The sequence below is a fragment of the Salmo salar genome, chromosome 27, assembly GCF_965601325.2.
Source record: "Salmo salar chromosome 27, fSalSal1, whole genome shotgun sequence".
NCBI classification, from domain to species: domain Eukaryota; kingdom Metazoa; phylum Chordata; class Actinopteri; order Salmoniformes; family Salmonidae; genus Salmo; species Salmo salar.
In genome coordinates, this window is record NC_138317.1 from 3,814,661 (window position 1) to 3,842,500 (window position 27,840).

Below are 27,840 nucleotides of genomic sequence, written 5' to 3' on the forward strand. Positions count from 1 at the left end.
CTGTATTATTGCACACAGTGAGTCCATTAAACTTATTATGTGACTGTCTTGTTAAGCACATTTTTACTCCTGAATGTATTTAGGCTTGCCATTTTTTTTAACCATTTTCTTGATATCCAATTGGTAGTTAGTCTTGTCCCATCGCTGCAACTCCCGTACGGACTCGGGAGAGGCGAAGGTCGAGAGCCATGTGTCCTCCAAAACACGACCTTGCCAATCCGCACTGTTTCTTGACACACCGCTCGTTTAACCCGGAAGCCAGCCGCACCAATGTGTTGGAGGAAACACCGTACAGCTGGCGACCGTGTCAGCGTGCACTGCGCCCAGACCACCACAGGAGTCGCAAGAGTGCGATGGGACAAGGACAACCCGCCCGGCTAAACCCTCCCCTAACCCGGATGACACTGGGCCAATTGTGTGCCGCCTCATTGTAACATTTTTGAAAACCATAATTCCACTTTGACCTTATGGGGTATTGTGTGTAGGCCAGTGACAAAACAAAAAATCTACATTTAATCAATTTTAAATTCAGGATGTAACACAATATAATTTGCAAAAAGCCAAGTGGTGTGAATACTTTCTGAAGGCACTAGTTATGAGTCTGCTGGGACATTATCTGCAGGGCTACAATAATACATTTTAATGTGATACATTGAATGCAGCTCATTCACTCCAACTCATCTGGATTCAAAGATTCCAATCCACTGACTAGCTATGCTGTCATCCAGCAATGTCTCACTTATCTCTCATGGTTTTGGATAGCGTTTACTTTATTTCCAATTACTAGTTGGGGGAGAAAGGAATCGATGGGAAAAGACAAATGACATGCTTAAGGCATTTTGAGCAAGACTGAAATCACACTGAGCATCATGGGCTGGATGGTTAATGAGTCATTCAGAGTAACGCTCCTCATTTTGCTATTTGATTCCTCTCAATTTGGCCGCCATTTGTGGTAACTATCTGGAACGCAGTGCCTATGACACAGCTCTCTACACCAGGCCGAGACGTATTAATGCTGTTTTAAACGCAGTACAGGGTGTGACTGCGCCCAGTAATTTGATAAAAGCGAGTGTAGGGAGGGAGAGAAGGAGAGATGGAGCGAGGCTTGGCAGACGCACGATGCGGTTGCAAGCAGATCGTCAGCATCTCTCAAGGTGAAAAGCACCAGGTGAAGGTCTAGTCGTTTGCGATCCGGCAGGCGCTTGGATCCGTTACCAACGCATCTTACTGCCTAAGCGCCTCGGAAAGCCACTCTGGGGGTAACAAGCGGGGCAGAGCCAGAGAGGACTTAAACACACAAAAGGGTTTCTCATGGCTGAACTCAATTTGAGCTATCAGAGGAGGAGAAGAGGAGGGAGGGTGGAGACGAGACAGACAGAGAGAGAGAGGGAGAGACAGAGGGGGAGAGGGAGGGAGACGCTGAGAGAGAGACACAACACAAAAAGAGTGGTTGTAGCACAGACATGGCTAAATCGAAAGCTAGACGTAGAGAGATTGAGTCAGGGACCGAAAGAGACAGAGACTTTGAGAAAGAAGCAGAAAAGAGTGATCAGGCACCAACGACCTGCTGAGAATCTTCAATCTCCAGCTCAAATCAAATGTTATTTGTCACATACGCCGAATAAAACAGGTAGACCTTACAGTGACATTTTTACTCACACGCCCTTAACCAACAATGCAGTTTTAAGAAAATACCTTAAAAAAATAAATAAATAAAAGTAACCAAAAATTAAAGAGCAGCAGTAAAATAACAATAGAGAGGCTATATACTGGGGGTACCGGTACAGAATCAATGTGCGGGGGCACCGGTTAGTCAAGGTAATTGAGGTAATATGTACATGTAGGTAGAGTTATTAAAGTGACTATGCATAGATAATAACAGAGAGTAGCATCAGCGTTCCAGAAGGGGGGCAATGCAAATAGTCTGGGTGGCCATTTGATTAGATGTTCAGGAGTCTTATGGCTTGGGGGTAGAAGCTGTTTAGAAGCCTCTTGGACCTAGACTTAGCGGTCCGGTACCGCTTTCCGTGCGGTAGCAGAGAGAACAGTCTGACAATTTTTAGGGCCTTCCTCTGAATCCGCCTGGTATAGAGGTCCTGGATGGCAGGAAGCTTGGCCCCAGTCATGTACTGGGCCATACGTACTACCCTCTGTAGTGCCTTACGGTCAGAGGCCGAGCAGTTGCCATACCAGGCAGTGATGCAACACGTCAGGATGTTCTCGATGGTGCAGCTGTAGAACCTTTTGAGGATCTGAGGACCCATGCCAAATCTTTTCAGTCTCCTGAGGGGAATAGGTTTTGTCGTGCCCTCTTCACAACTGTCTTGGTGTGCTTGGACCATGTTAGTTTGTTGGGGATGTGGACGCCAAGGAACTTAAAGCTCTCAACCTGCTTCACTACAGCCCCCCTGATGAGAAAGGGGGAGTGCTCGGTCCTCCTTTTCCTGTAGTCCACAATCATCTCCTTGCTACAGGGCGCTACACGGAGAAGTAAGGTGTGCTTAGTCTGCCTCTGCTGGAAAATCAAGATTTCCAAATGATTAGGGCCAATAGCAAAGGAAATGTAAAAATTAGGTGTGTAGATGAGGATGGGATTTGCTCAAGCAAAGGTACTATGATGCGGCTCCATGGTAACACAGCAAGAGGAGAGTGATAGTTAGAGGCTCAAGGGTATCTAATAGCCGGCTCCGAGTCTGTTAGGTTACCTGTCCTAAGGGGCCCTGCCTGTGACTGACAGCACCATGATTTACTTCCCCCTGAGATTCCCAGGATGGATTGACACACACACACACAGATGTGATCATGTGATTACTTGTGAGCCACCCTGCACACTTGCAAAATGTGATTCCCCTTAAGAGGATCATGTTCAATGATCTGGTCTTTGCTCAGTCTCTCTCTGTGTCTCTCTCTCACTAACTCTCCCTCCTCTGTAAGGAGTGGGATGTGTTGTTAGGTGGAATTGGTGTTAAGCCCATTCACCTAACCATACACAGAGCAACATAAATATAATTTTCCAGATGTGAGCCGACACGATTTTGTCTCTAATAGATTCTATGGATTCCCCAAAGCTTTGACTTATGGCTGCTATGTAATGGTGGTTTTGTACTCACCCTCATACTTTTTTCCCCCTTTTCGTCTTAAAGCCACTGACTGACATAACTCCAAACTCCAAAAGGAGTCTTGGAGAGTCCTGAGTGTTCCATCTCGCATTCTCAAAGCTTGTGAAAGGAGCCCCAATCCAACCACACACACACCTTGTATACTGCTTCAAGGTGCTGTTTCGATTTCAAGCGAGGCCTTTTAACTTCAAGCCGGTTTCCTTTTTGGAAAAAGGCGAGTCAATTCTTCTTGACTTCTCTGTAAAAAGCGTTTTCCGTGGGCTGCGGTCCCCGCAGTGCTGAGAGGATTACAGAAGCCCACCAATTAGAGCCTGACGATTCTTAAAGCCTATGAATTATTAAGAGCACCCATCGACAATGAGAAGTGGTGGAGGGCAAAAGTGCACTGCCAAGTTACTTGAGCACCCGAGCGGTTAGTGGTTTCCTGTTAGTGCTTTGACTATCTTGCTGTCTTCACATAAGTGCTTGCTCCAAAACATTACAATGCCTCTAGAAAGTATTCACACCCGTTGACTTTTTCAACATTTTGTCATCTTACAGCCTGAATTTAAAATGGATTAAATTGAGATTTTTTTTGTCACTGGCCTACACACAATAACCCATAATGTCAAAGTGGAATTATGTTTTTCTAAATGTTTACAAATTAATTCAAATGAAAAGTTGAAATGTCTTGAGTCAATAAGTATTCAACCCCTTTGTTATGGCAAGCCTAAATAAGTCCAGAAGTACAAATGTGCTTAATAAGTCACATAATAAGTTGCATGGACTTTGTATGCAATAATTGTGTTTAACATGATTTTTGAATGACTACCTCATTTCTGTACCCCACACATTCAGTTAAGGGTAAGGTCCCTCAGTCGAGCAGTGAATTTCAAACACAGATGAATCCACAAAAACCAGGGAGGTATTCCAATACCTCGCAAGAAGGGAACCTATTGGTAAATGGGTAATATCCCTTTCAACATGGTGAAGTTATTAATTTCCCTTTGGATGGTGTATCAATACACCCAGTCACTACAACGATACAGGCGGCTTTCCTAACTTAGTTGCAGGAGAGGAAGGAAACCGCTCAGGGATTTGACCATGAGGCCAATGGTGACTTTAAATCAGTTACAGTGTTTAATGGCTGTGATAGGAGAAAACTATGGATCAACAACATTGTAGTTACTCCACAATACTAATCTAATTGAGATAGTGAAAATAAGGAAGCCTGTACATCATAAAAATATTACAAAACATGCATTATGTTTGCAACGAGGCACTAAAGTAATACTGCATAACATTTAGCAAAGCAGTTAACCTTTTGTCCTGAATACAAAGTGTTATGTTTGGGGTAAATCCAATACAACACATTACTGAGTACCACACATATTTTCAAGTATAGTGGAGGCTGCTTCATGTTATGGGTATACTTGTAATCATTAATGTCACGTCCTGACCAGTGAAAGAGGTCATTTGCCACGCCCATAGTGGTCAGGGCGTGGCAGGGGTGTTTGTTTTGTAGGTATTTTGGGGTTTCTGTTCTAGTTATCATTTTCTCTGTGTTGGTTTTCATGTTCGGCCGGGTATGGTTTCCAATCAGAGGCAGGTGTCTTTTGTTGTCTCTGATTGGAAGCCATACTTAGGCAGCCTGGTAGTTGTTTTCCGTTCTAGTCTAGTGTACCTGACGGGACTGTGTTGGTCGTTTGTTATTTTGTCAAGTGTGTTCATTAAAGAGTTTGAAAATGAGCACTATCCACGCTGCGTCTTGGTCTCCATTTTACAACCCCTGTGACAGTTAAGGAGTTTTTAAGGATAAAAAATACATAGAATGGAGCTAAGCACATGCAAAATCATAGAGACCAGACACTGGGAAATTAATTCACCTTTCAGCAGGACAATAACCAAAAACACAAGGCCAAATCTACATTGGAGTTACAGTTTTGATTTAAATCTACTTCAAAATTTATGCCAAGACCTGAAAATGATTGTCTAGCTTTAATCAACAACCAATTTGACATTGCTTGAATAATTGTTTAAAGAATAATGGACAAATGTTGCACAATCCAGGTGTGTAAAGCTCTTAGAGACTTACCCAGAAAGACTCACAGACTGTAAATGCTGCCAAAGGTGCTTCTACAAATTATTGACTCAGGGGTGTGAATACTTATGTAAATTAGATATTTCTGTGTTTAATTTTCAATACATTTGCAAACATTTCTAAAAACGTGTTTTCACTTTGTCATTATGGGGTATTGTGTGTAGACGGGTGAAAGAAAAAACAAACATTTTAATCCATTTTGAATTCAGGCTATAACACAACAAAATGTGGAAAAAGTCAGTGGGTATGAATACTCCAAGAAACTGTCATTGTTTCTTTCATTCCATCATATATTGGATTGATCAAGCGTCGATTTATTAACATTGCCATGTTGGAAAGGGGATGTTCCAGGGGGTAAATTGTTGGGGTTCACGAATAGAAAGTCTGGGTGCCCTCAAGGCCTTGTAAGCAACTCATGTCGCTATAGGATTTATTCCCTGACTGGAGGTGAGGTAATGAGTCGTTGTGTATCTGAAGGGCATGGCGATAGACTCCAGTGGACTTCACAGAGGGAAGCCTCCTCATAAACTCTATGGGCCACGACTCCTCCAAGCTCCAGTGCCCGAAACATGACCCTGCCAATGTGCATGCTTTTAAGGGAACACCTCACTAATGTCCCGCGTTCCACCATAAATATAGCTCAGAGACGGTGCCAATGGGCGATAACTCTTGAGAAATGACAGGGGTACTATGAAATTAGGGCCCTGTCAGATGTTACTCCTGGCTATTGTCAGTACTTGAGATGCATAGAGAGAGGAGGTGTAATGCTTTGTCTGGGAGGCACTGCCTCTGTGTATAACAGAGCTATCATTATGCCTTTTCCCTTTTTCTTATTTTCACCAGTGGCTGTCTAATGTTGCGGGGTTGTCGAATAAGTCCGCGAGTGAGAGAGCTCATGAAACTGATTACTTATATGAATGACTGTTCTTTCCCGGAATTTAAATCCTTTATAGCAGCTAAGAGTGGGAGTAGGGTGGGGGGAGATATGTGTGCATTGTGGCGCAGAGCTTTTAAGAGTGTTGTGATTTAGTTATTTATTGTTTGGCTGCAGGGAATGAAGGAAATGAATGCTGGTCTCGCTCTCTCTCTCTCTCATGCCTTGAAATAGTTTGACTGCACGCAGATGCAACGAAGAGAAAAACGACTGGCTCGCAGTTTGGTCATATACATTAGCCATGCCCCTGTTTGTCACCAGAATAGCCCAAATGCCCTTTAGCTGACATGCCATTCAGTGCTCCCAATTTTTTGAAAAAACACAACAAAATGGTTTAGTGCGGACGCACAAAAACAGAGTTTTTCTTGTTACCACCCATCCCACGCAATCGCACACACACTCTCACGCACACTCTCACACACGCATACACACGCACAGACACACACACAAACCACAAACACTGTGAATAGGCATGCTAAAATAGGGCAAGCAAGAGAGAGATATTGAGTCCTTGAGACCAGAAATCCTGTTTTAATGCGAGTATCATACCGTATAAAAAAAATATCATGATAGCTGTCATGACAATTTTATAAATGCCAACAGATCATTTGTTCGTTCAACATTGTGGGATCTTTTTGTATCTGTAAAATGTATTATGTGGGCCTCCCGAGTGGTGCACGGTCTAAGGCACTGCATCGCAGTGCTAAATGCGTCACTACAGGCCCGGGTTCAATTCCGGGAGACCCATGAGGCTGCGTACAAGTGGCCCAGCGTTGTCCGGGTTAAGGTAGGGTTTGGCCGGCCGGGATGTCCTTGTCCCATCTCGCTCTAGCGACTACTGTGGTGGGCCGGGCGCAATGCACGCTGACACGGTCGCCAGTTGTACGGTGTTTCCTCTGACACATTGGTGCGGCTGACTTCCAGGTTAAGCTAGCAGTGTGTCAAGAAGCAGTGCGGCTTGGTAGGGTCGTGTTTCGGAGGACGCATGGCTCTCGACCTTTGCCTCTCCCGAGTCCGTACGGGAGTTGCAGCGATGGGACAAGACTAACTACCAATTTGGATATCACGAAATTTGGGAGAAAAAGGGGTAAAAATAAATCAAATGTATTATGTGAAGAATGGCAGTGGAAATGCCTTTATGCACAAATATTGATCAAATAACCATCATATCGAAGTAAACTTGGTGTGGTCATCCCACTACAACCATGCAGTTTATTAGCCTAGTGAAACAAGTTATGATGAACTTCACAGGGAGGCGAAGGTGCACAGTAATGAGCTTGAAGCTCCTTTCCAATAAATATTGAGGGTCTTATTCTGGTAATATCATGATAGATGCTTGACTGCTGTTTGACAAATATTCTCGCTCTTATCCATAATAATCTGATCATGTAGAGTAGCCTACCCACACAGCCTACCCGCACAGCCTACCCGCACTGCCTACCCACACAGCCTACCCTCTGATCTGCGAGCTGTTGGCTGGAGCGAACATGCCAAGACCAGAGTAGACATTTGCTATTTAACAGTTTTTGTGATAAAACTATCGGAAATGGAAACACATACTGTATAACTTTAGATCTTTATTTGGTACATGAAAACTTACATTTTGTGTTCACCATGTTATCACACACTGATTTTTTTTATCCACAACAGTTCAGTTTGGTGGGAAAACACCACTTGTGGGAAAAAGTTCATATTTTCTTTATAGAAATGAATGGTAAATAATGTATTGTGAGTTTGGATTGAGTTTTTATTGTAAATAACAATAGAATACATTTCTAAACACTTCTACATTAACGTGGATGCAACCATGATTACTGATTGTTCTTAATGAATCGTGAATAATGATGAGTGAGAAAGTTACAGATGCACAAATATAGTACCCCCAAGACATGCTAATCTCTCACCATTACAATAACAGGGGAGGTTAGCATTTTATATCATACCCCCAAGACATGCTAACCTCTCACCATTACAATAACAGGGGAGGTTAGCATTTTATATCATACCCCCAAGACATACACTGAGTACCTCTCACCATTACAATAACAGGGGAGGTTAGCATTTTATATCATACCCCCAAGACATGCTAACCTCTCACCATTACAATAACAGGGAGGTTAGCATTTTATATCATACCCCGAAGACATGCTAACCTCTCACCATTACAATAACAAGGGAGGTTTGTTTTTTTGAAGGGGGGGGTTATGATAGTTATGCCTCTGTAACTTTCTCACTCATCATTATTCATGATTCATTCAGGACTATCCCTAATCATGGTACATGAATGCACATATACACTGAGTATACTCTTTCCGTGACATAGACTGACCAGGTGAATCCAGGTGAAAGCTATCATCCCTTATTCATGATTCATTCAGGACTATCCCTAATCATGGTACATGAATGCACATATACACTGAGTATACTCTTTCCATGACATAGACTGACCAGGTGAATCCAGGTGAAAGATATCATCCCTTATTGATGTCACTTGTTAAATCCACTTCAATCAGTGTAGATGATGTGGAGGTGACAGGTTAAAGAAGGATTTTCAAGCCTTGAGACAATTGAGACATGGATTGTGTATGTGTGCCGTTCAGAGGGTGAATGGGCAAGGCAAAAGATGTAAGTGCCTTTGAACGGGGTATGGTAGTAGGTGCCACCGGTTTGTGTCGAGAAGGGGGGGGGGGCGCAACTCAATATGTAAGGAAATGTTTGGTATACAAAGTGTAAGGGAATATGTCCCAATTGGGAGGACTATGTACAAAGAGTGCAGTAAATTCTAAACATTTCACCCAATATGGTTGAAAATACCCTCAAATTAAATCTGACAGTCTGCACCTTAACCTCATAGTCATTTTTATTTATTTTTTTGTTCCTTTATTTAACTAGGTAAGTCAGTTAAGAACAAATTCTTATTTTCAATAACAGCCTAGAAACAGTGGGTTAACTGCCTTGTTCAGGGGCATAACAGATTTTTACCTTGTCAGCTCAGGGATTTGATCTTGCAACCTTTCGGTTACTAGTCCAACACTCTCACCACTAAGCTACCTGCCGCCCCATTGTATCAAATCCAAAGTGCACAGAGCAAAGTGCCAAAACAACAATAAAAATGGTCACTGTCCCAACACTTTTGGAGCTGACATTTATCCAAAGCGATTTATGGATTCATTTTAATCTGGGTATGTTGTTGAGGTTACTGGACACATTCTCATCAAGCACAATTTAAAAAAGCATGTTGCCTTATGGGAGAATAGATCGTTTATTGTCCATTTGGTCTTCTGCTTTTTTCTTTTTTTTGCCAACACCCCCAGACTCACACAAATGTTGAGAGGCAAGTTAGATTTGCATAACTAACACAAACATAGCAGCATTTAAATGAACGTTTTAGACCTTTACAGATCAAATGGCTAGTAGCATGGTTAAATATGGCTGCAGTTCTGTTCTCTCAGAAAGTTGTGTAGACTTTCCCAATGCTCGCCTCCACCACCACTGGTATCGTCTAAGCCTGTGTCCCCAATGTTGGAAGCCGGATTTTAGACTTCAAATGCACCTTATTCCCTACATAGTGCACTAATTTTGACCATATCTCTATGCCCTGGTCAAAAGTTGTGCCCTATATAGGGAATAGGGTGCGGCTTCCAACATTGTCCGGGGTGAATGGGATCGGAGCAGAAGATGTCTGGGTGCCCGCGGGGCGTGAACCAGGCTTTAATTGACTAATAATGCATTTCCAGCTTCCATCCTCACCTCGAGGAAAGTCACCCCGTGTCTGATTGCTGCTTTCTGTGTGGCATCTCTCGACTCCGACTCATATGCGTCACACAGATATAAAAGGCTGCGCGGGCCGTATTGTCATGCTAATCGTTCGTCCGTGGTAGTTGACCGACCCGTCCGCCGTTCTTCTCACAATGAGTCTCCTGTCTTGAGTATTTAGCGGGGGCCTGCCGCTGGCGGCCGTCAGTGCCAAGGACCTTCCTGTTCATGTGGTAATCTGTGTGGCAGGACAATGGGCTGATCGCTGTTCCTTCAGAGCCAGTCGCGACACATTCACACAGCGAAAGGAGGGCCACGCAGCGCACAACAATAGTGCGTGACTATCGTCTGAGGGAAAGAGTCCATTGGAGGGTAAATAAATAGTTTAGAAACCCTTTAGCAGATACAATAGACAAGACCACCACTGCTGAATTCACATTTGATGTCTCCCCACAATTTACCATGGTTTATGGAACACTGTAGGTCGGCAATACAAAAGGATGTACTGAAACTTGTGGAGTCTTGTTTTTATACTTTATATATATATATATACATATACATATACACATATATATATATATATATATATATATGTGTATATGTATATGTATATGTATATATATATATATGTATATATATATATATATATATATATATATATACATATACATATACACATATATATATATATATATATATGTGTATATGTATATGTATATGTATATATATATATGTATATATATATATATATATATATATATATATATATATATATATATACATGTTTCTCACCCTAGAAAATAAAACTAGAGCTCATAACATAAACTTCTGGATGTGTATTGCAGCCCATGGTGTACTGTATCTAGATTTGAATACGTGTTTATGCGTTTGTTTTTCTAATAACAACAATAAAAAATATATACCTACTCTGTTCACTACTCTGTCAGAGTGAAATGTTCCACTCCAAAAAAAACAATACGCCGGATCCCTGACCATTGCCTTGTTTTGCACCCAGTAAACTCTTCCCCAGTGAGGGCACGGCAGACCTGAGTCACTGCGGCAGGGGGGAAATATTACACCGTTACGCTCTCATATTCCAGAGCACTAGTGACTTATCTCATTAATAAATCACACCACCTACCAAGTGCTCGACTCAAACACTGGAATTCTTCCCCCATTGGCAAGGGTCTCTATCACTAGCCTATTTCATTGATGTACAACAGTACTTCGCTGTCTCTGTCTCTCTCACTCTCTCTCTTCGTTTCTTTTATTTCACACTTTTCTTCTTTTTCGCTGGCTGCCCAGTATGGCTCATGTTATTTATCACAAATTGTGACACTCTTGGAAAAAGCTCCAAACCCACACCGATTGAACTCCACTTGGGAGAGCTGGGAAGAAGTTCAGAACATTCCTCTTTTTCCAGTTGGTCATGGGGATAGACAGCATAGATTTCCTGCCCAGGAAAGTCTAACACTCGTTCCCCCAACATACTGTGAGAGTCTCTTTTGAAGGGTCACTAACTCATAAGGGATGCCAATACAATAAACCCAGAACTGCACATGTCCAAACTTCTCTCATGTGGGTTGGACGATACTTTTTTCGTAAATCATCTTGAAAAAATGCATACTTAAAAACTGGAAATCAACCAAGGTCAAATGCTTTATTATCTAAATGTTGAAAGTGCGTGGGCGACAGAGAGAAGCAAAACGGTGCAGTTTGAGGCCATGTGGCAGAGAGTGATGCGGGCGCTGGATATGGGGGTGTGAGCAGGTGGGTCTGGGCAGGAGTGATGTCGTTGATGTTTGTGTGCTGTCATTTGTATGTGTATGCTTTATATTGTGAGAAAATGTTTCAATTAAATAAAGAATGATGGATTTTTTTCACCTTCTGTGAATGTTGTCAGCAAGACGCATAAACTAGTTTTTCCTCTTCATCAACATACTATATATACTCAAACCCCTTCCAATAGGTTACATGTACTATCACTCTCTGCAATTGCGATATACGCACTACATATTTGCCTATTTGTGACGAAATAATGCAGTATGCTTAGTGAGGAGGTGGGATGGGGTGTAGAGGGTTTGTGTTGAGTAACGCAGTATTCCACAGGGGACAGCTTGTTGCTTAAGATGCTGGAATCTGGCACATCGTCTTCTTTGGCCTACTAAACTCTGCTCACAACACTGCATCGGCTCCCCGGTGGCACTTAACAGGGAGGAGGATGGAGAGCGGGAGGAGGAGGGGAAGAATGAGGAGGAGGGAAGATGAGGGAGGAGGATGGTTCCACGGTTCTTGAATACTGAGGCCTGAAGCAACACAAGGCTCTGTGACTAACACCAATGTTCTCCCATCATCCTCTAGCTCTGGACGCGGTATATATGGTCTGCATTCTTTTTGGGGCTAGTTCAGTTGAAATTACAGTTTGGGAAATTGAAGTAGTTTAATTGAAATTTGCCGGCTTAAAAAAAAACAACATACATTTGAATTCTGAGCGATATTAGTGATGTCTCACAGGTGTGAGTCTATATTGCTATTCTGCCCACTTGAGGGCACCTTAGTCTGTTTTTGTTTAGAAGAGGAATTCATAGCTTTTAGCAAACAGTATCATTCCTAACATGTGGAACGCAGTAAAATAGTCCATAAAAGACAATGAAACAGTCAGTGTTTCCCTGCTGATTTGTCATCATTTGTGCATATCTACCATTGCAGTGCCTGGCACTTGGTGCCAGCATCCAGTCTGGATTTTGGCATTGATGCCTCATGGAAAAGATTCCCTGGGGGCCTAAAATGGCATACCAGAGATGGTATGGATGTTTTACATGTTGAAAAGAAAGACGGCATAATCAAGACAGGTGTTGTGGATCTGCATGCGTTCATGTGCGTTAGGGAGCACACGGGCTCTGTACTACGCATGTGTGAGTGAGGCTGCCAGAGAAAAGCAGTGTTGTGGATCGGAATTCCTCCTCACTGGCTCGTGCTGCCCTAATTAGAGAGAGGGGCTCGTTACATAGGGGCTACACACACACACACCAGACAGCTAGGCCCCTTTTTATGGCATTCTATCTATCTCGCCCAGGCACACCAGTATGCCTGGACACGTACTGTACTGTACACACAGAAAGAGGTGTGTACGTATAAACACACACACACACGCACAGGGACAGACACAGATACGTACACACACTCACAGACACACACAAACACACACACACAATAGACACACAACAAGATGCAAATAGATTCAGCTATATTGTGATTTGTATAGCCACACACAGTCCCATAGCATAGGGGGTGTTTGGAATGCTTGATAGGAGTCGATCCGGCTCTTGCGTAGGCTGAATATAGCATACCCTAGCAAATGGTTCAAATAAAATGGCAAGATGAGCATGGTACTGTATAATACATGCATTACTTAAATTCAACTATATATGCAACTATACAATAGATGTGTGTGCACTTGTGTCAGTGTGTGTGTGTGTGTCTGGGGCTCCGCGTGTGAGTGTTTGAATGCGTTCTTGTGTGTGTGTGACACAGTGTTTGTATTTGTGAGTGTGCCTCCCCCATTGGTCAGTAGGCTGTAACTCTGGGACCGGTCGGCAGTGGCCTTTGAGCTTCGCCACCGCTCTTGCGCCAATTACCCCCTTATTTATGAATTTGAGCACAGTTGACCTTCTGTAGGAGAGACGTAAATTTGTTTGGCTGAAGAACGGCAGAACAAATGGTCTGTTGGGAGCGGCCCCCTCCCCTATCCTCCCAGCCCTCCCTGCACATCAGCAATAACTCTCCTCCACCCAGGCCAGGCCAAGCCCAGCTACTCTGCCTGCAGCCAAAAGGAGCTGGATAGTACTGGCAGCTATAAGTGCTCTGTGTATATCTGCTTGTGTGAGCGGATGCATGTGTATGGGAGAAGAGATGTTATAAGTGAGGAGGTATATGTTGTACTTTAATGCATGAAGTGCGTTGGTCTATCACCTATTTGGACATTTGTGTTTATGTCCACGTGCTCATGTGCATGAAAGTTGTGTGTGTGTGTGTGTGTGTGTGTTTCTGATAGCCCAATGTGTGTGTGTGTGTGTGATAGTCTGTGTGTGTGTGTGTGTGTGTGTGTTCTTTGTGTGACTGCAGCAGCGCAGGGTGGGCACGTTGCCAGGCTCATGTGCATGACTGGATTGGCAGAGAGACGTCTGAGAGGGAGGGAGGGAGAGAGAGGGAGGGAGGAAGAGAGAGAGGGAGAGAGAGAAAAAGAGGGAGTAAGGGCTAGAGAGGGGGAGAGAGAGAGGTCACACAGGAGTGGGCCGCGCTCCCACCCTGGTCTCTGTTTGTGTTTGGGCTTCCTGTGAGAAAAACAACTGACTCCTGAAGAATGTGACTCCCAATTAGAGAGAGAGAATGAGACGAGAACCCTGCTCTCCCAGCAACACTGCAGCGTTACTTCACAGCAAAAAATCTCCATTCAGTCTGCACAAACATCCCCACCCCATTCAGTCTGCACACTGTGGAGAATCGAACAGAGAGCTACCTACTTATCCTATCAGTCACAATATATTAAAACGCAGCAGAGTGTACCCAAGCTACGGTAACCAGAAGTAAATTTAATAAATCAATTTAATTAAACCAACTGTTCCGTATGTAGTCAGTTTCAATTGGACGTAATTGCACAGGAATGAAAATCAAAAAAGCCTTAATAAACCGGAAGCTAATTTGTTTTCTTATTGTGTTTGCACTAATATGATTGTGAGTGTTGTGACCGTTTCTTAACAACAGGTTAAAGAGCTCGGGAAGAACTAGCTTCGAGAGTTTTGGAGGCGATGGAATTCTGGAACCTTGAGTCTCGGCGGACTCTCCTCCCACGCTCGCGGGTGAGCAGGCTGTAACTGTAATGATGACAAATCAGCCCAAATATTTACGCCCATTGAGTTGTACTTTGGCTTGGGTCACGGCACACTCTGCCCTATTAGTTATTCCCCTGAAACGTTTGTGTTTTTTCACATTTTCAATAGTTTTCAATATGCCTTGCTCCCCATGCACCTGTCTATCTTGTAGTCATATACAAACACTCAGAAATAATGTACCCATATAATTTATACCATTTGCAAAGTGCTTTTCATTATACAAGACTAATCTCAGTGCATAAAATAAAAGATCAAATAGAACGTTACGGGGGTGGGTGGGGTCCAGGGATGCTGGTCCATGTTGACTCCAATGCTTCCCACAGTCGTGTCAAGTTGGCTGGATGTCCTTTGGGGGGTGGGACATTCTTGATACACACGGGAAACTGTTGAGCATGAAAACCCCAGCAGCGTTGTAGTTCTTGACACAACCTGGTGTGCCTGGCATCTACTACCATACCCCGTTCAAAGGCCAGAAGAGGACTGGCCACCCCTCATAGCCTGGTTCCTCTCTAGATTTCTTCCTAGGTTTTGGCCTTTCTAGGGAGTTTTTCCTAGCCACCGTGCTTCTACACCTGCATTGCTTGCTGTTTGGGGTTTTAGGCTGGGTTTCTGTACAGCACTTTGAGATATCAGCTGATGTAAGAAGGGCTATATAAATACATTTGATTTGATTTGATTTGAAAGGCACTTCAATCTTTTGTCTTGCCCATTCACCCTCTGAATGGCACACATACACAATCCATGTCTCAATTGTCTCAAGATTTAAAAAGTGACATCAATAGGGGATCATAGATTTCACCTGGGTTTACCTGGTCAGTCTATGTCATGAAAAGAGCAGGTGTTCTTAATGTTTGTACACTCAGCTCTTGGACATAAGAATTGATTGCTGGATTTTTTTGTTGTTGCATTTCTTATACGAATAGACTATTCGAAGAGGGATGCAAGCTTCATGGGCCAGAGAGTTTGAACGAAGAGAGAAAGCTAGATGGCAGTAGGCTATAGTAGTTATTTGTTCAGAACCGTTACCATTCAATCTTAGTGAAGAGAAACAAAAAACAATATTGTTCAAGCATTTCAATACAATGATGAAGATGGGACAACAAAAAGTATTTCATTTAACTGCTGAAAGTGAGGTAGGAATGAAGCAACAATATAGAGAAAATGAGAAGATAGGCTAATATGCACCTTGCACAACATTAGGTGAAATATATAAATATACTGCTCAAAAAAATAAAGGGAACGCTTAAACAACACATCCTAGATCTGAATGAATGAAATAATCTTATTAAATACTTTTTTCTTTACATAGTTGAATGTGCTGACAACAAAATCACACAAAAATAATCAATGGAAATCCAATTTATCAACCCATGGAGGTCTGGATTTGGAGTCACACTCAAAATTAAAGTGGAAAACCACACTACAGGCTGATCCAACTTTGATGTAATGACCTTACAACAAGTCAAAATGAGGCTCAGTAGTGTGTGTGGCCTCCACGTGCCTGTATGACCTCCCAACAATGCCTGGGCATGCTCCTGATGAGGTGGCGGATGGTCTCCTGAGGGATCTCCCCCCAGACCTGGACTAAAGCATCCGCCAACTCCTGGACAGTCTGTGGTGCAACGTGGCGTTGGTGGATGGAGCGAGACATGATGTCCCAGATGTGCTCAATTGGATTCAGGTCTGGGGAACGGACGGGCCAGTCCATAGCATCAATGCCTTCCTCTTGCAGCAACTGCTGACACACTCCAGCCACATGAGGTCTAGCATTGTCTTGCATTAGGAGGAACCCAGGGCCAACCGCACCAGCATATGGTCTCACAAGGGGTCTGAGGATCTCATCTCGGTACCTAATGGCAGTCAGGCAACCTCTGGCGAGCACATGGAGGGCTGTGCGGCCCCCCAAAGAAATGCCACCCCACACCATGACTGACCCACTGCCAAACCGGTCATGCTGGAGGATGTTGCAGGCAGCAGAACGTTCTCCACGGCGTCTCCAGACTCTGTCACATCTGTCACGTGCTCAGTGTGAACCTGCTTGCATCTGTGAAGTTCGCAGGGCGCCAGTGGCGAATTTGCCAATCTTGGTGTTCTCTGGCAAATGCCAAACGTCCTACACGGTGTTGGGCTGTAAGCACAACCCCCACCTGTGGACGTCGGGCCCTCATACCACCCTCATGGAGTCTGTTTCTGACCGTTTGAGCAGACATGCACATTTGTGGCCTGCTGGAGGTCATTTTGCAGGGCTCTGGCAGTGCTTCTCCTGCTCCTCCATGCACAAAGGCGGAGGTAGCGGTCCTGCTGCTGGGTTGTTGCCCTCCTACAGCTTCCTCCACGCCTCCTGATGTACTGGCCTGTCTCCTGGTAGCGCCTCCATGCTCTGGACACTACGCTGACAGACACAGCAAACCTTCTTGCCACAGCTCGCATTGATGTGCCATCCTGGATGAGCTGCACTCCCTGAGCCACTTGTGTGGGTTGTAGACTCCGTCTCATGCTACCACTAGAGTGAAAGCACCACCAGCATTCAAAAGTGACCAAAACATCAGCCAGGAAGCATAGGAACTGAGAAGTGGTCTGTGGTCCCCACCTGCAGAACCACTCCTTTATTGGGGGTGTCTTGCTTATTGCCTATAATTTCCACCTGTTGTCTATTCCATTTGCACAACAGCATGTGAAATGTATTGTCAATCAGTGTTGCTTCCTAAGTGGACAGTTTGATTTCACAGAAGAGTGATTGACTTCGAGTTACATTGTGTTGTTTAAGTGTTCCCTTTATTTTTTTGAGCAGTGTATATTTTAAAATGAAATCAAATTTGCTAGCTTATAATTGTTACTTTGTAGGCCGCATGTCCTGCATCAGCATCACATGTTCTCTCCCAGCTTTATGGTTTGAAAGAGGTGCGTAATTCCAGTCCATAAAATACTGTACAGTTGGAAGTTTACATACACCTTAGCCAAACACATTTAAACTCAGTTTTTCACAATTCCTGACATTTAATCCATGTAACAATTCCCTGTCTTAGGTCAGTTAGAATCACCTCTTTATTTTAAGAATGTGAAATGTCAGAATAATAGTAGAGAGAATGATATATTTCAGTAAATTATAACTGAAATAATGTCTGTAAACAATTGTTGGAAAAATGACTTGTGTCCTACACAAAGTAGATGTCCCAACCGACTTGCCAAAACTATAGTTTGTTAAAAAGAAATTTGTGGAGTGGTTAAAAGACGAGTTTTTATGATCCAACCTAAGTGTATGTAAACTTCCGACTTCAACTGTACATAGGCGTACAGAGGGCCATTATCAGCAACCATCACTCCTGTGCTCCACGTTATGTTAGCTAATCCAAGTTTATCATTTTAAAAGGCTAATTAATCATTAGAAAACCCTTTTGCAGTTATTTTAGCACAGCTGAAAACTATTGTTCTGATTAAAGAAGCAATAAAACTGGCCTTCTTTAGACTAGTTGAGTATCTGGAGCATCAGCATTTGTGGGTTTGATTACACTTTCTTCTGAAACTCGTCAGTCTATTCTTGTTCTGAGAAATGAAGGCTATTCCATGCGAGAAATTGCCAAGAAACTGAAGATCTCGTACGACGCTGTGTACTGGCCCCTTCACAGAACAGCGCAAACTAGCCCTAACCAGAATAGAAAGAGGAGTGGGAGGCCCCAGTGCACAACTGAGCAAGATGACAACTACATAAGAGTGTCTAGTTTGAGAAACAGACACCTCACAAGTCCTCAACTGGCAGCTTCATTAAATAGTACCCGCAAAACACCAGTCTCAACGTCAACGGTGAAGAAGCGACTCCGGGATGCTGGCCTTCTAGGCAGAGTTGCAAAGAAAAAGCCATATCTCAGACTGGCCAATAAAAATAAAAGATTAAGATGGGCAAAAGAACACAGACACTGGACAGAGAAACTCTGCCTTGAAGGCCAGCATCCCGGAGTCGGCTCTTCACTGTTGACGTTGAGACTGGTGTTTGATGTTATCAATTTTATGTTATTTTAATGGACAAAAAATGTGCTTTTCTTTCAAATACAAGGACATTTCTAAGTGACTCCAAACTTTTGAATGGTAGTGTATAAAGCAACAGAAGCTTAGGCCTAACCCCATAGAGAGAGATAGAGATATGCCACCAACATGCATTTCTTTATGTCAGATGGCTACTGCGTCTGCTATACAGATCTAGATGTACAGAAGGAGGCTAATTCATACATTTTCAATTAGAATATTTTGTATAAATATGACCATTATATTGTTAGATTATAGGAGTTACTCTGGTAGGCCTGAAACATTCATCCTCACCTCAAGTTAAACTGTCAGTGCGCACTGCCTTCTTCTCATAGACCTGCGGTAGCTAAAGCTTAATAATAACCACACCACACCAAAACTTCACAAAAGTTTCTAAACTTTATTGGGGTAATATCAGAAGTAAGTTAAGCCATTGTTTATAGAGAAAATATGAGCGAGCCTATATATTGCGGCAAACAGAATTACAGTTGCAACTTAATTTGGCCAGAATGAAACAAAACACTTGCCAACAGGTTTAAACAGGCATGTTGCAGCAATGACCAATAAAGGCAAGTGCCTAACATGCCCAACAAATTACAGGAATAGGCTAATGTTATTTATTTTACAGCAGACCTTTCTTGTAGTCAAATGACCTAGTGGCCTCATGGGTGGAATGTTACAAATATTTTTCAGCATTAATAAACATTATTTTAAAAACCCTGCCAAAAATCTGGTCAAATGTTTTATTTTAAATATATTTCAGTCTTTTGTGATGTATATAAAGTTTAATATTTGGAAGCAAACTCAAAATGGAATACAATTCAACTCTATATCTGACAAGTCTTCTTTTTTGTTGTTGCCCATAACTATTTGTGTGAGTTGTATACTCTGGTTTCGAAGCAAGTTTGTTTAAGTCTACCAAGAAAACACTCAGTGTCACCCTGATTTAGCCCACTGCAGTACAGGTTAAAGTAAATATGGAGCACACAATTAAAAAGTTACATCTAATTTCATTTTGCCAATGAAAATGTCTCAACAGAATTCAACAAAACAGGTTTGTATATTTATAGAACTGGTTTCGAATAACAAAGAAGCTTACAATAATAGCAATGGTATACAATAATAATAATGTTTAAAAATATATATAATTTAACCAGGCAAGTCAGTTAAGAACAAATTCTTCCTTACAATGACGTTCTACCGGGGAACAGTGGGTTAACTGTCTTGATCAGGGGCAGAACACCAGATATTTACCTTGTCAGCTCAGGGATTCAATCCAGCAACCTTTCGGTTACTGGCCCAATGCTCTAACCACTAGGCTACCTGCCACCCCAAAGCAAATTATTATATATAAATGTAAGTTCCAAAATCACATCCTACCTGAATAGGGAGATGCACAGTAGCCTGCATTTGGTTGCACCAACATTCTTCTTATCTTAGTCCACTACAGTTCTAAAACTTATATTAAATAGGCTTCTCACTGCAGGCATACTCTTTTTCCTCTATCTTTTGTTTTACTTCAGTGAAAAAGGCCTCCATCAGCAGCAGGCACATGTGCGGGCAAGGTGTGAGAGAATGGTGCTGAAGCGCGAATTTGGGGTTTAGGCTATGATAGACAGCCTCTCCTGGATCATTTGACCTGCTACAATTTATATTCACATTCTTTTAAAGGCCAAAATGCTGGCAATTACCAGTTAAGGTAAACCCTGGGGCTTTTTCCCATCAGAGTTGTGTTTCCTTAAAATTGACTTGTTACAGATAGAAAGTCTGTGCGTAAATACATAGTGTACATAAAACTTACTTTTGAAGTGAAATTCCCATGTACCAAATAAAAAATACAAGTTAAATGGATTTCCATTACATTTTGAACTCTAGGCCTACTGATGGTTTTGCCAAAATGTTGCGCAGATATAGCAAATGTGATCACTCTGGTATTGGCATGTGCGCTCCAGCCAACAGTGCAGGTCTAGCCTCCTACATGATGAGATTATTATGGACAAAAGTGCAAGATCATTTTTATTTGTCAAACGGCAGCTAAGCATCGATCATCATTCACCAGAATAAGACCCTCGATATTTATCGAAAGGAGCATCTTCCTCATCACCGTGTACTTTCACTACCCTGTGAAGTTCATCATAACTTATTTCATCTGTAGTTTAATAAACTGCATGCTTTCCCAGGACGTCCTGACATTTCTTTATCCGACATGTAGACTTCTTTACTCGCATTAAAAAGGTCGGATGGAAACCTGGTTAACGTCAAGCCATTTTGAGGATGCAGGAATTATCTTTTGGATGAACGTGTACATGCCTACAGGAGACTTTGAAGTAGTTTAATCAGATTAAAACATTGTGACTGGTTTTGTTTATGCCACATATAAAAGGTAATAAATTCAAAAAGTGAAATGATAAAAATTTAGGCTATATTGAAGCATTCTAGGTGTGCAAGGAACAGCCGCTTGGATTGGAGAGGAGGCACAGTGTGTGTTAAACTTCCCTGAATAACTGGGCCTGCCGGGATTATATATGGCCGCATTATTATAGGAGGACTTGGGAGAATGATGATCTGCAACAGACACCACATTCAGTATCAGAAGTATAAATACAGCCAGGCTGGCCTGTTACTGTGCCTTCTACACCTTATAAACCGTTGAGTAGGCCCACAGCTGATCCAAATCGTAATAACAAATTCAAAGCACAGGTCTTTTGTGCCGTTATGTGTTTATGTGTGATATGACTGCCTTTTGTAGATCTGGACAAACGATCCACCTACTGTACCGCTATTGTCACTATTAATGGTGGCTAGAGGGCAGGACAGACCGTTAGACTGGTAGACCGTTTGACTGGTAGACTGTTAGACTGGTAGACTATACTGACCTGTGGTAGTGTAAAAGTTAGCACACTGAAAAGCATAGTGCATAAGGGAAGTACCTAAACACCTTGGTAAAGGAGCCTAAACACCTTGGTAAAGGAACCTAAAAACCTTGGTAAAGGAACCTAAACACCTTGATAAAGGAACCTAAACACCTTGATAAAGGAACCTAAACACCTTGATAAAGGGAAGAACCTAAACACCTTGGTAAAGGAACCTAAACACCTTGATAAAGGAACCTAAACACCTTGGTAAAGGGAAGAACCTAAACACCTTGGTAAAGGAACCTAAACACCTTGATAAAGGAACCTAAACACCTTGATAAAGGAACCTAAACACCTTGGTAAAGGGAAGAACCTAAACACCTTGGTAAAGGGAAGAACCTAAACACCTTGATAAAGGGAAGCACCTAAACACCCTGATAAAGGGAAGCACCTAAACACCTTGATAAAGGGAAGCACCTAAACACCTTGATAAAGGAACCTAAACACCTTGGACCTAAACACCCTGATAAAGGGAAGCACCTAAACACCTTGATAAAGGGAAGCACCTAAACACCTTGATAAAGGAACCTAAACACCTTGGTAAAGGGAAGAACCTAAACACCTTGATAAAGGGAAGAACCTAAACACCTTGGTAAAGGGAAGTACCTAAACACCTTGATAAAGGGGAGGCAGATGCAAGCAGATGAGGAAATGTGGCTAGGTTGGAATAAATGATATAGTAAATCCTGCAAAAGAGCGAATGTAAACCGGGGGTAAAAAAGCACTACCCTGTCCTATTTTGGACCCCCCCCCTTCCACTAAAGTAAATTGCCATCTGTCTCTACATAAAAATGCTAATACAGTATAATGTATCAAAAATATCAAACCATATAATTAAAGCAACAATCAAAGTCAATCATACGCTTAACACACAATGTCCCTTTGCAAAGTTTACTCTTGTATACAGTGAGACTTATGCGATAGATTTACAACGTTCACCTCTTCCAGCTCTGTCATACCTACGACATGCTCTGCATACTTTCCCTCCCCCGGGGGCCAAGACGGACGATATTTAAACCCCTTGGTTTCTATATAAAGGCACGTGCCCTGACAAAGAGAACACAATATCCAGCTCTGTCTTTCACACTAAAGCCTGCCACTCCGTCTTCTTCACCCTCAGACCGACAGAAACCTTAGATAGACCAATCAACATGTTTAGAAATAGCCTGGTGTCCTCTGTGGCTGCTGCTCGGGCTGCTCTGCTGTGCTGCTGCATCCCAGATTCCAGTCCCGCTTTTGTTTGTTTCTCTGGATGGAAGGCCCACAGGCTAACCGGAAGTCCAGCGGGATGTGGGAAGGAGGCACTGCTGCAACTTGTTCTCTTGCTCTCTCTCTTTTCTTCTTTGTCTCTTGTTCACTCTCTCTCGTTTTGTCTACTGAACTCTCTCTTTATCTCAATATATCTCTCTCTCTCCATCCCTCCACAGAGATCTGTCTAGCTTCCTAATACGAGACATTGGCTTTAGCATCAGTCCCTAGGGCAGTGGAAGATGCTTTCCTATTCACTCCTCTGGCTATGGGTTTACCAAGGGAGAGAGAGACAAGGGAAGTGGATGGGAGGACACACTGTATCTTTCTGCTTGAAGACACAATGGTTTAAGAACAAGTGCTTAAAGTTTAGGTTTTGAGTAACCCTTTGCAGATGGGGGTTTGTGTTAGACAGATATACAGTTGAAGTCGGAAGTTTACATAAACTTAGGTTGGAGTCATTAAAACTCGTTTTCCAACCACTCCACAAATTTCTTGTTAACAAACTATAGTTTTGGCAAGTCGGTTAGGACATCTACTTTGTGCATGACTCAAGTAAAAAACATTTTCTCCCAACAATTGTTTACAGACAGATTATTTCACTTATAATTCACTGTATCACAATTTCAGTGGGTCAGAAGTTTACATACGCTAAGTTGACTGTGCCTTTAAACAGCTTGGAAAATTCCAGAAAAGGATGTCGTGGCTTTAGAAGCTTCTGATAGGCTAATTGACATCATTTGAGTCAATTGGAGGTGTACCTGTGGATGTATTTCAAGGCCTACCTTCAAACTCAGTGCCTCTTTGCTTGACATCATGGGAAAATCACAAGAAATCAGCCAAAACCTTAGAAAAAAACACTTGTAGACCTCCACAAGTCTGGTTCATCCTTGGGAGCAATTGCGAAAAACGCCTTTTTTTCACCTCTATTTAACCAGGTAGGCTAGTTGAGAACAAGTTCTCATTTACAACTGCGACCTGGCCAAGATAAAGCAAAGCAGTGCGACACAAACAACAACACAGAGTTACACATGGAATAAACAAACATACAGTCAATAATACAATAGAAAAAAAGTCTATATACAGTGTGTGCAAATGAGGTAGGATAAGGGAGGTAAGGCAATAAATTGGCCATAGTAGCGAAATAATTACAATATAGCAATTAAACACTGGAGTGATAGATGTGCAGAAAATGAATGTGTAAGTAGAGATACTGGGGTGCAAAGAAAAATAAATAGATAATAGTATGGGGATGAGGTAGTTGGAAGGGCTATTTACAGATTGGCTATGTAAATGTATGAAATGTATGCATTCACTACTGTAAGTCGCTCTGGATAAGAGCGTCTGCTAAATGACTAAAATGTAAATGTACAGGTGCAGTGATCTGTGAGCTGCTCTGACAGCTGGTGCTTAAAGTTAGTGAGGGAGATAAAAGTCTCCAGCATCAGTGATTTTTGCAGTTCGTTCTAGTCATTGGCAGCAGAGAACTGGAAGGAAAGGCGGCCAAAAGAGGAATTGGCTTTGGGGGTGACCAGTGAAATATACCTACTGGAGCGCGTGCTACAGGTGGGTGCTGCTATGGTGACCAGTGAGCTGAGATAGGGCAGGGCTTTACCTAGCAAAGACTTATAGATGACCTGGAGCCAGTGGGTTTGGCGACGACTATGAAGCGAGGGCCAGTCAACGAGAGCATACAGGTCGCAGTGGTGGGTAGTATATGGGGCTTTGGTGACAAAACGGATGGCACTGTGATATAGTACATCCAATTTGCTGAGTAGAGTGTTGGAGGCTATTTTGTAAATGACATCGCCGAAGTCAAGGATCGGTAGGATAGTCAGTTTTACGCGGGTATGTTTGGCAACATGAGTGAAGGAGGCTTTGTTGCGAAATAGGAAGCTGATTCTAGATTTAATTTTGGATTGGAGATGCTTAAGGTGAGTCTGCAAGGAGAGTTTACAGTCTAACTAGACACCTAGGTATTTGTAGTTGTCCAGATAGTGATGCTGGACGGGCGGGCAGGTGCGGGCAGCGATCGGTTGAAGAGCCTGCATTTAGTTTTACTTGCATTTAAGAGCAGTTGGAGGCCACGGAAGGAGAGTTGTATGGTATTGAAGCTCGTCTGGAGGTTAGTTAACACAGCGTCCAAAGAAGGGCCAGAAGTATACAGAATGGTGTCGTCTGCGTAGAGGTGGATCAGAGAATCACCAGCAGCAAGAGCGACATCATTGATGTATACAGAGAAGAGAGTCGGCCCGAGAACTGAACCCTGTGGCACCCCCATAGAGACTGCCAGAGGTCCGAACAACAGGCCCTCCGATTTGACACACTGAACTCTGTCTGAGAAGTAGTTGGTGAACCAGGCGAGGCAGTCATTTGAGAAACCAAGGCTGTTGAGTCTGCCGATGAGAATGTGGTGATTGACAGAGTCGAAAGCCTTGGCCAGGTCGATGAATACAGCTACACAGTATTGTCAAGGCACCACGTTCATCTGTACAAACAATAGTACGCAAGTATAAACAGCAAGGGACCACGCAGCCGTCATACCGCTCAGGAAGGAGACGCGTTCTGTCTCCTAGAGATGAACGACTTTGGTGTGAAAAGTGAAAATCAATCCCAGAACAACAGCAAAGGACCTTGTGAAGATGCTGGAGGAAACAGGTACAAAGTATCTATATCCACAGTAAAACGAGTCCTAAATTGACATAACCTGAAAGGCCGCTCAGCAAGGAAGAAGCCATTGCTCCAAAACCGCCATAACAAAGCCAGACTACGGTTTGCAACTGCACATGGGGACAATGATTGTAGTTTTTGGAGAAATGTCCTCTGGTCTGATGAAACAAAAATAGAACTGTTTGGCCATAATAACCATAGTTATGTTTGGAGGAAAAAGGGTGAGGCTTGCAAGCCGAAGAACACCATCCCAACCATGAAGCACGGGAGTGACAGCATCATGATGTGGGGGTGCTTTTCTGCAGGAGGGGCTGGTGCACTTCACAAAATAGATGGCATCATGAGGCAGGAAAATTATGTGGATATATTGAAGCAACATCTCAAGTCATCAGTCAGGAAGTTAAAGCTTGGTCACAAATGGGTCTTCCAAATGGACAATGACCCCAAGCATACTTCCAAAGTTGTGGCAAAATGGCTTAAGGACAACACAGTCAATGTATTGGAGTGGCCATCACAAAGCCTTTACCTCAATCCTATAGAACATTTGTGGGCAGAACTGAAAACGCATGTGCGAGCAAGGAGGCCTACAATCCTGACTCTGTTACACCAGCTCTGTCAGGAGGAATGGGCCAAAATTCACCCAACTTATTGTGGGAAGCTTGTGGAAGGCTACCCAAAATGTTTGAACCAAGTTAAACAATTTCAAGGCAATGCTACCAAATACTAATTGAGTGTATGTAAACTTCTGACCCACTGGGAATGTGATGAAAGAAATAAAAGCTGAAATTAATCATTATCTCTACTATTATTCTGACATTTCATATTCTTAAAATCAAGTGGTGATCCTAACTGACCTAAGACAGGGAATTTTTACTCAGATTAAATGTCAGGAATTGCGAAAAACAGAGTTGAAATGTATTTGTCTAAGATGTATGTAAACTTCCAACTTCAACTGTACACTTGCTGTAAAGATACTGGTTGTATACATGGTTATTCGGCTTGTCTTGTGAGTCATCATAACTAAGATAAGCAGCACCAATGAATTGGGCTAGGAATTTCCAGGGACATCACGATATGATATTATCACGATACTTCTAGAGCCTTCAGAAAGTATTCATAACCCCTGACTTATTCCACATTTTGTGTTATAACCTGAATTCGAAATGAATAACTTATTTTTTCTTCACCCATCTATACACAATACCCCATAATGACAAAGTGAAAACATGTTTTTAGACATTTACTGAATATGAAATACAGAAATATCTCATTTACGTAAGAATTCACACCCCTGGTTAGAATCATATTTGTCAGTGATTACAGCTGTGAGTCTTTCTGGGTAAGTCTCTAAGAGCTTTACACCCCTGGTTGAAGTTGAAGTTGATTTATTTATTTTGTATTATTTTTTCATTTTTTGCAGTTTTACTTTAGTGCCTTATTACAAACCAGATACATGTTTTTTTAATATTTTTATTCTGTACAGGCTTCCTTCTTTTCACTCTGTCATTTAGGTTAGTATTGTGGAGTAACTACAATGTTGTTGTAGTTTTCTCCTAAGTCATTAAACTCTGTAACTGTTTTATACTCACCATTGGCCTCACGTTGAAATCCCTGACTGGTTTCCTTCCTCTCCCGGAACTGAGTTAGGAAGGATGCCTGTATATTTGTAGTGACTGAGTGTATTGATACACCATCCAAAGTGTAATTAATAACTTCACCATGTTCAAATGAATATTCAATATTTTATTTTTTTTACCAATAGAAGCCCTCCCTGGTCTTTGTGGTTGAATCTGTGTTTGAAATTCACTGCTCGACTGAGGGACCTTACCCTTAATTGAATGTGTGAGGTACAGAGATTAGTCATTCAAAAATCATGTTAAACACTATTATTGCACACAGAGTGAGTTCATGCAACTTATTATGTGACTTGGTAAGATTTGTTTTACTCCTGAACGTATACGTATTTAGGCTTACCATAACAAAGGGGTTGAATACTTATTGACTCAAGACATTTCAGCTTTTCATTTTTTATTACTTTGTAAAATTGTCTAAAAACACAATTCCTCTTTGACATTATGGGGTATTGTGTGTAGGCCAGTGACAAAAAAACTAAATGTAATCCATTTTGAATTCAGGCTGTAACACAACAAAATGTGGAGGGGTGTGAATACTTTCTAAAGGATCTGTAGTTGCTGATACGAAATGT

The 27,840-nt window shown here is 42.3% G+C and overlaps 2 protein-coding genes across 3 annotated transcripts in view; one reads left to right on the top strand and one right to left on the bottom strand.

Moving 5' to 3' along the window:
• LOC145864432 (uncharacterized) overlaps positions 1-3,654 on the bottom strand; it is a 50,567-nt gene extending 46,913 nt beyond the window's left edge. Inside the window, exon 1 of the transcript XR_014382981.1 lies at positions 3,111-3,654. The gene's annotated coding sequence lies outside the window, so the exon portion shown is untranslated. The remainder of the gene's footprint in view (positions 1-3,110) is intronic.
• Positions 1-27,840, top strand: part of LOC106588200 (RNA-binding motif, single-stranded-interacting protein 3) — a 249,000-nt gene that overhangs the window by 21,684 nt on the left and 199,476 nt on the right. The gene's annotated exons all lie outside the window — the stretch shown is intronic.